Below are 15088 nucleotides of genomic sequence, written 5' to 3' on the forward strand. Positions count from 1 at the left end.
CTCGGTGCTAATTCCTACTCCCATCTGAATAGACTCTAAACATGATTTACTAAACTGAATATAGGTTGAGTTACTAAATTTCGTTGACTGACGGAATACTACTGAGATCTGACAACTAACTGAGTTCATGAGATCGTGGAGATTTCCTGAGTCATATTTCTATCTAAAGTCTAAGGATCATAGCTTGACTGAGAGTATTGTGAAAACATGACATGGATCTAGGCACACAACTAATATTTCAGGTACAAGTACCCCCAGGACTAGATGGAAGGAAACTGACCAAGCATAACTTACTTGAATATATAATTAACATTATAATCCATAATACATGTATAGAAGCATTTCATCAAAACATATGATAGGCATAACTTGTACATATATGGGGATTTCATGGTATCATGCTAGTTAGGCACTTTTCTTTCATCTAGGCATTTAATCAAACATATTGTAGGCATAGTACATGTAAACATCATTGTACAACAAGTAAACATCATGGTCACATTCTAATTTCATTATAAGGGTTTAGTCATAGGTTTGCATGAATCTATATCTATAATACTTTAACCCACATAGAATTTATCACCCAACATGGAGTAGAATTCAATTTCTCATTATCCACATAAACAAGAGCAGCCCATCATGAAATTCATAAGAAAATCCATAAACTTAAATTTAGTAAAGGGATTCTTGGGCTCCATGGACGAAAAGAGTCCATGAATGAATACTATGCATACCTTAGTTCGTGATTTTGTGAGGAATGACGGAGGAAATTATTGATTCTAAATCTTCTATGAAAAGCCCTAGGTAGTTCTTTAGAGGTTTTTGAGAGAAGAGAGTGTATTTTGGGTGAAAAGTGGCTGAACCACATGTTAAAGGGCTTAAATAGGGGTAGGAATTTGACCCTTTTAACCCTTGGATGCCTCATTTAAAATTGTAAAATTTTTTTGAACTGGACCTTTAGCGCAATGCAGCGCTATCGTTCCGTGTCACTGGATTTGACAATTGAGAAATTGAGGGATGGCACGACGCGGGGCCATCGCGGGGCCACTTCCTTTGTGACCTGGAACTTTGGTGCGACATGGGGGAAATCGTGCTAAGACATTGGAAAATGGAAAATTTTGAATTTGGGCCCTGGCGCGATGTGCAATAATCACGGGCCCCTACTAGAATTTGCCAAATTCCATTTCCTCTTGTGGATTATGGCGCTGTTTTACGACGGGAACTTGAAATAGTCGTAACTTCTGACCCGGTTATTGGATTTGGGAAAATCTTATATTGATGGAACGTTTATTGAATTTCCCACATGATAAAAAGTAAAAATCTTGAAAATTCCTCATGGAATAATCATTATTCAATTTAGAAGATAATACTAAATATTCTTGAGATGAAATTATTTAGGAAAAGGTACAAGGTATTACAATGGGTATGATAACTCTAAATTAAGTTTTGTGCGTGACTTGGGAGCTTGATTATCGTTGATTATTGTGAATGTCTTCAAATTTAAGGTAAGAATCCTTCGAATTCATGCTTAAATTTTTTAATTTGATCTCAAACTCCCAAATTCACTTAGGGCTTGATCTTAGCCCCCAAATTCGCTTTTTTTTTTCACACATTTCTTGAGGGTTATGGTTCTTTGTTCATGTATAAATGTTGGGTTCACCTTGAAAATGCATTTTTCGTAAGTGAAACCCACGTGGGGTTTTTGGTGTCGATTTTAGACCTGAAGCACAATGGTGCAATATGGGTATCATTATTCTCGTATTGATGAGTATATTATGATTTTGATAGCATGATGGAATTTAGGGGATTGTAAAGTGAAGGCAATCATATGGTGAATTAAGTAAGGTTTGTGATTCGACTTTGAGGTATTCTTCTATCTACTTTTCTTCATAAGATGATGTTGATGCATATTGCGTATGAATGTGAATGTTAAGATTGATTATGGGTAGAATGACTTAGTTTCAAATATTGAAGTTGGGGGTTAGATGAGGGTTTTGACTCGTAAGTTGAAATGCTTAAGACCCTTATATCGAATATTGAAATTAGGGTTAGATGAACGTTTTGACTCGTAAGTTAAAATGCTTAGTACCCTTTTTGGATCTTATTGCCTTCTCCCCATATTGGACTAAATGGTAGCATGTATATGATATAATTCTAGGTTTGGGATGTGGCTTATGTGTTTGGAATCCTGGTTAGTATGAGTAACCTTAGTTAGGCTAGTCTAGTGATCTTAAAACCATAATTTGAGTAGAGTTGACATAAATGCCCATGTTTCTAGTCAAAGTTCCTATCTTAGGATTGATTGTGGCTTACTTGACACTTATAAGGTGAACTAGATACCTTAGCCTAGTTTAGGGTATAAGTTGCCTAAATATGGAAATTAAGGATTAGAGGTGGGATCGTCCGATCCACCTTAGGCCAGGACTTGTGTTAGCCTTGTGGACTTATTTACTGATTTTAGGCATAGTTGAGACTAATAAACCTTAGTGTAAAGTTACTTGGTGGTTTGATGAATATTGATGGTATTTCCCCCCAGATAATGACTAATGGCTTATGGCCATGATATTCCTTATAGAAATAATATTGGGTCTTCAGAGATGTTATTCCTCTTAGATATAATAATTGGCCTATAGAGATGATATTCTTCATAGTCATTATACATGACCTATAGATACAAAATGCCTCATAGATGTGATATGCCTCATAATTATGAGATATGCTTATTAATGCATTATGCCTCCTAGAAGTGAGATGCCTCATATATGCGAGATGATTATAGATATGCTTGATTATAGAGATGTTATGCCTCATGAATACGCTATGGCCTATAGTTATGGGATGATTTCTATCTATTTGTCTGTCTGTCTATCTGTTTGTTTGTCTGTCTGTCTGTCTACCTGTCTGTCTGTCTGTCTGTCTGTCTACCTGTCTAGCTATCTATCTATCTATCTATTTATCTGTTTGTCTGTCTGTCTGTCTGTCTGTCTGTCTATCTATCTATCTGTCTATCTATCTATCTATCTATCCATCTATCTATCTGTCTGTCTGTCTGTCTACCTATCTACCTGTCTGTCTGTCTATCTATCTATCTATATATATGTATAGCCTGAGGGATCCAACTTAACATCTTGAGGGTTATAAGCAGATAGGCAAGCTAGGACTGGCATTACAAGGGTTCTTAATCATAATGTAACTTCACCAATAATAAAAGAGGAGAAAAACCAGAAACATATTGACAATCCTGCGTACTAGTAAATAACCACCCTGTCATGAAATAACCACAATAACAATAATCGACTAGTCCAGACAAATAATAGCTAATCGAGCCCCCATAAGCCTGAAAGGTTCAATTTACTCAACAAACAACAATCATAGACTAAACATATAAAACTCCCTATAAGGCCGATAAATATAAGCACCAAACAATATACTGATGATAGGCAATATATATGAATGATAAAAGGCAAAGTAAATCCATAGTACCATATCTGATCCGAGTGTCATAATGTACCAAGTGTAACACTTTCTCCATATACAGATACATACATATATATATATATATGTATGTATATATATATATATTTGTGTTTGCGCATATATATATATATATGTATGTATAGTCTGAGGGATCCAACCTAACATCTTAAGGGTCATAACCAGATTGGCAAGCTAGGACTGGCATAAAGAAGACCCCTAATCATAATGTAATATCACCAATAATAATGGAAGAAAAGAAAATAGAAATGTACCAACAATCCTGGGTACTAGTCCATAACCAGCCTGTCTTAAACTAACCACAATAACAACAAAAAAGTAACCAACTAGTCTAAACAAACAACACCCTAATTGGGACCCCATATGCCTTAAAGGTTCAATTCACTCAGCAAACAGTAACTATAGCCTATACCTATCAAACCCCCATAAGGCTGATATATATATAAGCATCAAACAATATACTGGTGATACGCAGTGCATATAAATGATAGAATGCAAAGTAAATCCATAGTACCATATGAATTGAGTGCCATAATGTACAAAGTTTACACACCTCCTTTGACTCAACAACTTGCAAAGGCAGAACCTACTATGACCTCTCTTCTGAGGTACTGTGGCTCACAGACGAAGGGGCCCTAGGGTATTCAAGGCTATTTATAAATACTCCTAGTCTCGGTATAAGGCTTCTAATAGTTATCATCATCAATCTACTCTTTTAAGTACCATAGAGATGTATATATAACAAGTGCACAGACTCAAATCATGACTAACAAAGTGTACATCTGTGAATCCATTGCCTGAGATCAACTCTGGCACTAAATCAAATAACAAAGTAGATAGGATCAGAAACTCTCTCGCCCAAAGTAAATAGAGTAATAAAAGAGTGGGTAAACTACAACTGAAATCAATCTCAATCTAGTTTCTAAAATATTATCTTTAGTTGCAAAAGTACATAAATCGTTAAGTAAGGTAGTATGATTCCCATTATAAAAGAATCCGTTTTAAAATTGAAAAGTGTGAATAAATCCTTATTTTAGAAAATAATAGTAAAATCATATTTTTGGTTGACATGGTGCCCCTAAGTGAGCATGAATACGCCTAAAAGTAAGGATCATCACCAGTATCCAAACAAAATAGCCATAAGTATCTAAGCATCTATAAAATAAAGTCGTGCCCTTCATAATAATAGAATACTTTCCCGGAGTCCAACTGACATTAGAAACATGGACTCGGTCCCTACAGTATATAACCAACATGATAATAATACAATAATTTGGGAAACTATGGTCCAATTCACTAAGTCAAAAAGTAAACCTCATACTAAAGGATCCTTGAATCAAACTATGTGTCAACATACTTATAATCTAGGTTGAGATGATTCTATGGCCATAACAAGTATTTGTACTAAGATTTGGGACACATTTCTACCCCAAATTCCCTAACTAGGCTATGTCATAATATACTACTCATAAACACGACTTATCATCCTTACCTCATGAAGAAAAGTAGAGAGAAGGCTACCTCGATACCAAAACTACATGTCTTGAATCATCCACTAATTACTTGTCTTTGCTCCACGATCCCTGTGATACTATCAAAATAATAATATACATTCTAATAGGAGTAAAATGAGATCCATATTGCTATATAAAATTAGGGTCAGAATTTGGGTCAAGAATGGGTCTACGGGCCCACAAACAAAACCCAAAATTGAATCCATCAAAAGGTCCCTCGAAGGACAAGGAATGTGTGCTCAAAAGTTAAGCAAAAATGAAGCATAAATCGGGGTCCAAATCAACCCCTAAAGCCCAAGGATTTAAGACCTAATTTTTATGAATTTACAATGAAAAAGATGAAATTTGATGGGGAAAATAAAGGGAAATGACCAAGGAGTGTTGGTTTAACATAACTTAGTTTCAATGAATAATTCCCCACACTCTCCCATGTTCCATGCTCTCAAAATGGAGGAAAAGGGTTAAAAATAAGGAGAAAATCGAGGGTAGACGGGGGGATTTAACACCCTAGGTACCACTAAAGAGGACATTAGTTGCTTAAGCGACTGTTTCTAACACGACACATATTTGCTTAGGCGGTCGGGCAAGGAAATGTTGGGATTGTTAAAGCGGGGTCCTATCCGCTAAATTTTCGTCCACTAAAGCAGACAAGGAGCGCTTAAGGGACCCTCAACTAAACAACCAAGGCCGCTAAAGCGACTCAACATTGCTAAGGCGATTACCGCTTAAATGGTCATTTGGAGGCTTAAGCGACTGCACCAACAACTTGAGGCATCAGATTTTTCTAAGTCTAAATGAACTCTGATCGGGTGCTCGAAATTTATTCGGAACCCGTGCATGCAAACAAACAATGCTACCATACCAAATTTTGTATTTCGAACTCAACGGAACCATTAAAACTTTCATCGGAGATCATTTTGAATAAATATAAGGCCCACACCTATGGTTCTATTTTACATAGAATCCACCCAATAGCCCAAAACGAGTTTGGAAGCCTTGGGACCTGAACTAAGGGTCCCCTTAGCCTAAAATCAACATTTTAGAGTTGATGATGCTATCAAAATTTTAGTTTGAGGTTGTTTACTAGGAGGTTTTTTCCAAGACCAATTTCTAAATAGTGATAGCTCAAAAACAAGAAATGAGCTTAAATCCCAAATGAACTACCGAATAATTGAACCGACAATTTCGATAAGTCATAAATGACTTGTAGCCTCTGTGAGAATGCTTAAAACATAAAAAATATGTGTAAATTGATGAAATAACATGGAGGGTCATTACAATGTCTGCCACTAAAAGGACTTTCATCTGTAAAAGTTAATTGATAGAAAAAACTTGAGAGCTTGAATGAATGAGGTACTGGGCCTACATGCCCCGAGCATGGCTCCCCAGATAACTTCTACATAGAGACAACGCTTCTAACGGATTTTGCTATAGGTTTTCCTTTCTTTAACCAACTTTTTTACATCACCTTGCAAAAAAGACAAAACTCAACCTAAACAACTTACATGCCTCTAACTACACTAAGAAAGGTTTATGTATGCAAATCCATGCCATAACACACAAATATCATACTGATTCAAGAACCACCCAACAAAAACTCAACCGAGCTTAAGGTAATCCAAGTCATGAATCATACAACCATCTCCAATATCCAAATATAACCTCATTTTGCCTTCCCAAACCTACTATCCACTCCAAACCATGCAAAATGTCATCCAAGTCATGTCGACACAACCCCATCATGCTAACCTCAAAGAACTTAAGTTGATCCATCTAATATCCATAATAGAAAGCATAAGGATAAGCCCATAAGGTGCTACTTGGACAAAAATGGTGATGATCAATGTCTGTAATCTAGTCCAAAGCTGCTAACTAATCTGGGTGACCCTCAAAACTAGTGGTCAGGAGTACGAGCACAAATACTCATAACTGAATGATCTCCCTCGAGGGTCCCACCAATTGAGGATGAAACCATGTCAAGTCTAAATCGAGTACACTTTTTCTGCTGAGTAGATATTCAAAATTTCTACCAAAAAATAAAAACCATGGTCAAAACTAGAAGAAACCATCATCAAGTGCCAACAGGCTATCATTTGAACATTTATCAACTACAATCTATCTGTACTGAAGAATACCAAATAGGTAGATAAAGAGTATGCTCAGCTATCCTATAGATGAAACCCCAACAGAGTCAAACCCAAAATGAAGGTTGCAACCAAGTCACATAATCCAAAATTATATTTCAGCATTGAATCTGAACTACTCAATCTCAACTATCAAAATCAATCCTGTAGACGAGGAAGAATTCATACTTTAAGTTCTAGCATAACTCCTAAATACCATTTATAAGAGTCAAAAATCCAAAACTTGAGCCACTAAGTCTGAACTAATATCAAATACCCAGATCAACCTTGCTATCTATCTGGCATATCCCTAATAATTCCTACAAGAACTAAAACTGAAAAGTTGTCAAAGAACATAACCACAACTGGGGAAAACCACCAACTGAAGACACAAGCAGTCAACTCCACATCTATTGAAGGCATAATGCATTAAGGCATAACCAAGAGCTCACCAAGGCTGCAGATAGTACTAGTGATAACCAAAACTCTAGAAACTCAGAGGAATGCAACCTTAGTTAGAAACTGGTCGAACCAATGCTCCATCTATGGAGAAAAATACCCATAGGCAAATACCACCAAGGAGAAGCACTCCACAAAGTCTTATTAGGATGAACAATTACTAAAAGGAGAAATTTCTGAATTCGCCCATGTAAAACAATGTTAGTCCTATTAAACAATAAATCACTTCATAGGAGAATAGAGTACCAATCTCAACATCAATGTCAAGTCAAGGCTACTGCCAAAGAATGAACCAATCAAATCAAGATAATAAAGTCCCAATTGGTCAACTTAAGAAGCGACTATAGAAAAGGATCACCCATATCCACCACCCTTAACTCAATTGGACCAAGAACAATACCACGGAGAGAACAAAGTATATAATACCAAATTCAAAACTATCACACGGAGATGAACCCAATAACTAGAACGGCAAAACTAAGACCCTTTGGCATCAATGTTAAGATCACCCCAACTAATAAACTGGACAAATCAGTAAAATGAATCCCAAACTAGCCAACCTCAGAAATAGGCTATAGAAAAATATAAGCAATGCTAGAATATCAGCAAACCAGGATCTCAACTAAAAAATAGGCAATAAAAGTAAATTTACACTTTGGAACAATAATAGAACCATAGAAGGCCAACCTATCTTCACGTTTATATCCACTCAACAACCAATCTAACCTTACCAACAAAAGAGGAAAATAACCAACCACACCTCACCAAAAAAGAGAAAACCATCCAACTGAGCTAGTAATCTATGCTAACAAACAAGAATCATAGAAAGGAAATTCTAACTAGATAATGCTAGTCTAGTCGTCTATCAAGTAAGGATCGATTAACATCAAAACCATCACAATAATAACAATAATAATAGTGAAACTAATATAGGCTCTAAGTGGTACCAAAAATAAAAATCAATAAAAAGTACCAATATAGGGCCATAAGAAGGCTAATATTCAAAAGTGAAGGGAGTTTAACCCAAATGCTACACTACTAGGAAAATACGATATTGAAATACTCCATCCACTAATAAAAGAAATCATCTACGAGGATAGTCACATATGTATGAAATCTACACCAAGGCATATAATAACCTATATAAAAATACCAAGGCATAAAATCATCGATAGGTATGAAAACCCCAATTAAAATCAAATAGAAGGTAAAGGCAGGAATCCAAAGGTGCACCTATCACGGTGAAAACCCAAAGTCATAGTCTTGATGTGCCTGAAATAGTCCGAATCTGAACGTGTCAAAACTCGAACTGAGCTCCTGAATCACCAACTAAGGCATTGAGTGCACTACCTTTAACTGAAGGCACCACATCTCTACAAGATTGATCTGCATGAACTGAATAGCTAATAATCCCACATTAGTGACACTTTCATGATAAATGACCAATTTTTCTGCAGTTGTATCAAACCCTATAGCCCTAATGTGGCAAGAAATATGGGTTGACACTAACTGGATAACCAACTAACTTTGGGGACACTCCCTACTAGAATGACCTTTCTTCTAACAATCATAACTTACCTTAGGAGTTCTAGGCTGACAAGGAACATATGTTGAACTGGATGAACATCCAACTCATGTCTGGGACACTCTTTAGACCAATGGTCAATCTTATCATAACCAAAACAAGTTCTTAAAATACTCTGAGGTACTGCACCCACTGATCTAGAATAGTTTCCACGACCTAAAGATCCATATCGAATACTTCCTATGGTCTAATGAGAACTTTGCCTACTGTGACCACCATAATTAATTTGAGAGCTACCTATAGCCTAAGATTTTACCTGTGTTGAACTAATAGGTAGAAAGTAAAGATAATCCCTACACTCGAAAAAAGTACCAATAACACTGTACTGATGACATGACCTCTTACCGCCACCCCAGAAGTCCCAATACATGCTTTTTATATAGCCCCCACACAATTAACAACGTGAAAGAAAGAAGACTCAGGTGCTATCAAATGCTTCAACGCCAAATGGAATGGATTATCTAATCCTCTAAAAAATTCACATACTATTTTATGCTCTAAAGGATATAGCATAGGAGTATGTCTGGCCCACTTAAGAAACCTAATCTCAAACTCTAAAACTAACAAGGAACCTACTAAACAACAACAAACCCAATTCTAGTCTGAAAACTGCTTGATATACCAAATATTATCTCTAGCTGTAAGGTACCCGTAAAAGGCTAAGCATCACTAATGCTGAATGTTGAAAAAATGATGTGGTCACAGGATTTACCTAGGCTGGCCCTAAATTCTCTAGATGACACTCAATATCTTTGATATTAATCTCTAACTCCCTACTCTAATACCGAGCTGAAGCTCTAGAAGCACGTGCAAAAGCCTCATTCACATCTATCGGTAACCTCGTGTCATTCATATGAAATAAAATAGAGTCAAAGAATACATTAGAGGTTCATAGAAATATGGACACAAGACATGGAGTCAAGAATAGAATTTCCTAATAATGCCCTGTAGACTTTTGAAGATAGGATTTCTTCTTGTCGATCCACAAGACTCCACTATAAACTTAGCTCTTGTACCAACATACGGTCTGATACAGATTTATCACGTCCCAATTTCTCTAGTCATGATTGCACATACAATGACCCACTACTAGGTAAGCCAACCCATAATTTGGAATAGCTAGTAACAGACTATCAAAAAAGATGAAAGAAGTTAGCAAAATAAATATAATAAAAAGACTAATATATATAAAGCAACCCCAAGGCCTAGTGAAGTTAGTACAAGAGCTTCTAATACAATTAGAGTACAAAGTGAAATACTGAATAAATACATATACAAAGATGTCTCTAAATTCAAAATAGAGACCAGTCCCCAAATACCAAGAGTTCACCCTAAATCTTTGATCATGGCTGCTATGCATGATGCACACACCAATGGCAAGAACTCATACTATGATCTGCAGGCTGCAGAAGTGTCGTATAAGTACCAAACATGTGGTACTCAGTAGACATCGGCCGATTGAGCTTCAAAAATAATGCAAGCATAAATAACACATAAAGCAGGAATATAAACTATAGGCAAATATCCAGGAATCTAAACATGATAATGCTAAGGGAGAAATAGGATAAATTTATCCAATTGCTAATTGTATACAGGAACTAAAGTGCAATACTGTTTATCACTGGTCAATTTACAAAGAAAGAGTAAAATAAATTTATTTAATAATATACAAGGCCAAGAATGCATGTACGACATGAATAGGCAAGGGAGAGAGGGATATACAGTAATACCATATATGTGTATATACATACATACATACATACATACATACACACACGCACACACACATATATATACACACACACATACTAGTCTATTGAAATGTGAGTTGCACGTTTATCCCAAAATATTTAATACACTTAAATTTTGTAATTGTAAATATTAAATTTTGAAGTATAAAAAAAAGGCACATACAATACTGTCCTTTTGGGTGAAATTTTCTTCACAATCATTTGAATTGTAAATTCTTTAGATTCGGTTAGTTTATAAGTCGTGTATATTTATTTTTGTGATTTAAAACTAACCGTTTTAAGTAGAACAAAATGTGATTTTTCCATATGTGAATTGTCAAAGAGTTTAAAGAGCAACAACTATGCAAATTTAACTTTACTTAAATCAGGATCTTTCAAAAATAATATCTTTATGTTGGTGAGATAGGGGTAAAATTTGCGTCTACTTTGTTTTCTCCTACCCTACGATAACTTTAATTGTCTGAAGTTTTAAAGAAGTGTTATCTCAATCTCATGCATCAAACTATCGAAAAGGTAATAATAAGAGATACCGGTTCTAATTTTTAAAAATAAATACTATATTTTATATGAACAACACTTAAAAATAACCTATGTTATGTTATGAGATTTTTCTATCAATATAATGAATTTTCTTACAATCATCAAGAGAGTCTTACAGGTTGTTTTCATGAGCGTACATTTGGTGGAAAAGACTTTGTAGTTTATAGTAGCTCTTGCAATTTTTAGACCTGAATTTTATATGGACACATATATTTAATTTTTTTTCCTACAACAATTACAAACTCAGTGTATTCCCACATAGTAGGGTCTGGGGAGGGTAAGATGTACACAGTCATACCACTACTCTCAGAGAAGTAGCAAGACTGTTCCGATAGACCCCCGGCTCAAGTCAAGGAATAGTAATCAAAGTCATCCCAAAAAACCTGGAACAAGACAAAACATAGAGACACCATATACAAGGAAAGAGTAAACAAAGACTAGTAAACAATCGTAATAGTGCAAGCAACAAGAAATCATAATAACAATACTACACCCACCAAGTAATGCCCTACCCTACCTACCCAAAATGGCACTATCCTTCCATCCTAATACGCGTCCTCCAGATCTTTCTATCTAGGGTCATGTCCTCAGTAAGCCGTAACTGCTCCATGTCCCGCCTAATCACCTCTCTCTAGTACTTTTTCGACCTACTTCTGCCCCATCTGAAACCATCAAAAGTAAGCCTCTTACACCTACGAACTGGTACCTCCGTGCCCCTCCTCATCACGTATCCGAACCATCTCAAATGAACCTCCCGTATCTTGTCCTCCACAGAAGCCACTCCAACCTTTTCTCGGATAGTCTCATTCCGAACTCTATTTTAGAACTATATCGTGAACGTAATTATATTATTATAGAAGAAAAAACGATTCTTAATTTATAGAAAACTTTCTCCCCTAAAAAATTAGTATTTAAATATGGAAAGATTTTTATTTTTTTCATAAATTACCAGTATTAATTATTTCATAATTAAAGTTACAACCTATATAAGGCAAAATAATTGAAATTACCAGTATTAATTATTTCATAATTAAAGTTACAACCTATATAAGGCAAAATATTTGAAAACAATGGTTTACTTATCAAACGTCCATTAAGAAATTTAAAAATAACTGTTTACTTAATATCAAACTACCACTTTCCCTACAATATTATAAAGGAGTTGAATCATTATTATAATCCATAAATACATATCTATCTATAATCTATATCTATAATCAATAATCTATAATCTATAATCTATAATATATTAAAAGTACGAAGACCCTTAAAAAATGATTTGAACTTTTTGACCTTCATTAAAACTCTCTCCTTTAGATAAAATCATCTTTTCACCTTTTTTCTCCAAATATTATATCAAAAAAATAAATTTCCAAATAAATAATTGAAAGATTTTTTTCCTTTACGCGAGTGCAAGTTTTAAGTTTATGGGAAAAAAATTAAATATATGGAAAATTCTGCTAAAAGTTAATTAGTGAAGATTTTTTTCCTTTATGTGAGTGTAAGTTTTAAGTTTATGAAAAAAATTAAATATATGGAAAATTCTGCTAAAAGTTAATTAGTGTCCTTTTTAGTTTATGAATCATCTACTTCTATAAAAAGCCTCATAATGTCGATTCTTCTGTGGTCACTTTTGGTACGACTTGGGTTCACTTTTGTATTAGAATTTTCATTCAAGAATGTTATTCCTAGACCTCATAAGAAGATATTAACCATAAGTGAGTCTATAATTACTTTCGTATGCTTGTTTTGTTGTAGTTTTTGATTGGTTACTATTTGTTGTTTTTTCTTCTTAATACAGGTGGTCGATGAATGTTCAGTTGTAGTTTGAAAAAAATTCGTATATAGGTTAGATTTAATTGTATTATTTTGATATCTCTATTATCATATTATTTTGTTATAATTTACATATGGTAGATGAATGTTGGTCGGTTTTCAGGATTTTTTCATATAATCTTGATTATCCTTCAATATCTGGGTAATTAGGTTAGTAAGTTTTATATATTTATTTTATGGTATATGTTCAGGGAAGCTTTAATCTTGGTTAATAATAAGGTTCTTCATTGGCTATTTTCACGAGCATGAGTTCTCTTTTGTATAAAATAGCATTCATACAGGCTGTGCTTTGTATTTCAATTGAGTTCCATTAAATTAAACTTCATGTTAACTTTTATTTGTTAACTCAAGTGGAGGGTTTTTCGATTCATTAGTTTAAGAATTCTAAATCAACTAAATTTGATTTTAAGAAGATTTTATAGTTTAAAATTTTTTAAAAGTTTAAGTACATAATAAGAATGCAATCAATGATTTTGTAAATATTTGACTTTAAAAATAAGGAAAGATTTTAAATATAGAAAAGAAAAATAAATGTACCATAAACGAGAAAGTGATGATCCATCAACCATATCTGTGTGTTTGTTCATTTCTTATAACATCTGAAAGAAACATCATGTAAAAAGTGAAAGTTAAATCGTTGAATTAGTTGAAGTGTGCACAAATTAGTATGTTGAAATTTCTGTTTATTTTGAAAAAAATTGTTTCCATGCATATGGTTGAATTGTAGTATTGCATGCAGAAACAAAAGTAAATTTTCATCTGACTCATACCAGTGTCGGAGTTATATTATAATTTTTGTGGTTTCGAGTACTTAACAATCTTTCATATTTTCATTTTATTCCCTAAAATTAGGTATTACGTATGAAAACACATATATCGCGTGCATAATAAAATTATAGAGAGGTCATGACAAATTATCCAGATTCAAGAACATACCTGCTTAGGATTTGTATTGGAATATCTTGAAAGGTTGGAAGGTTGTAAGGTTAGAAAGTTACGTGTTATATCATGTTCCATTGCATTTTGGTTAACTTAAATTTAGTTAAGTGAAATTTAGTTAACTTTAAATATCTAACTTATATTTAATCAATAAGAGAACACTTATCAAGTTATCAATTGTGAGTTTGATTCTCGACTTCTTCTGCTTCCACTTTAGTCTTATTATAGTTTTGATTCAAGTAATCTTTTTGAATTTATTCATGTTTTCTTACTTTGTATTTATATTTTTTTTGTATGTCGTACGCATAATTATATTTACATTATTTTTTATTGTCTACATATAATTGTTATTTTAAGCTTAAACGTGTTCAGGGACATTCGTGCAATTCAAGTACGTATAAACCTAATATGTCCTTAAACCTAATTGTATATATTATATTAGTTCAAGTCCCTTATGGTTTATGAATGGTGATAAAATCAGGACTTTTAAACCTAATATGTTTTATCTTGTCATCATGTACTCTTAAATATACGAAGATGGTGAGTTGTTGAAGTTATATATAACCCTTTTCCTATGGCCAACTCTTTCTACAATATTTCCGGTAGTATTTCTGAGCAAGTCATCTGTCTTTTGTCTCAAATGGTTATGATGTTGCTCCCTTATACCAGAGGTGTGCGGATCTAATAGATAAAATAGATTTAGTAGGTTTCTAGTGAATCTATTTTTATTAGTGCGTGAATATTTTGTTTCAATATCTTTTAATAATTTACTTTTTTCGTAAGATATGTTCATTAAATTTTTTTTTTATCCTGTAGTAATTGCAGAGTTACAAATTTCTGTATAAT

This window comes from Capsicum annuum, chromosome 2 (assembly GCF_002878395.1).
Source record: "Capsicum annuum cultivar UCD-10X-F1 chromosome 2, UCD10Xv1.1, whole genome shotgun sequence".
Taxonomy (NCBI): Eukaryota; Viridiplantae; Streptophyta; class Magnoliopsida; order Solanales; family Solanaceae; genus Capsicum; species Capsicum annuum.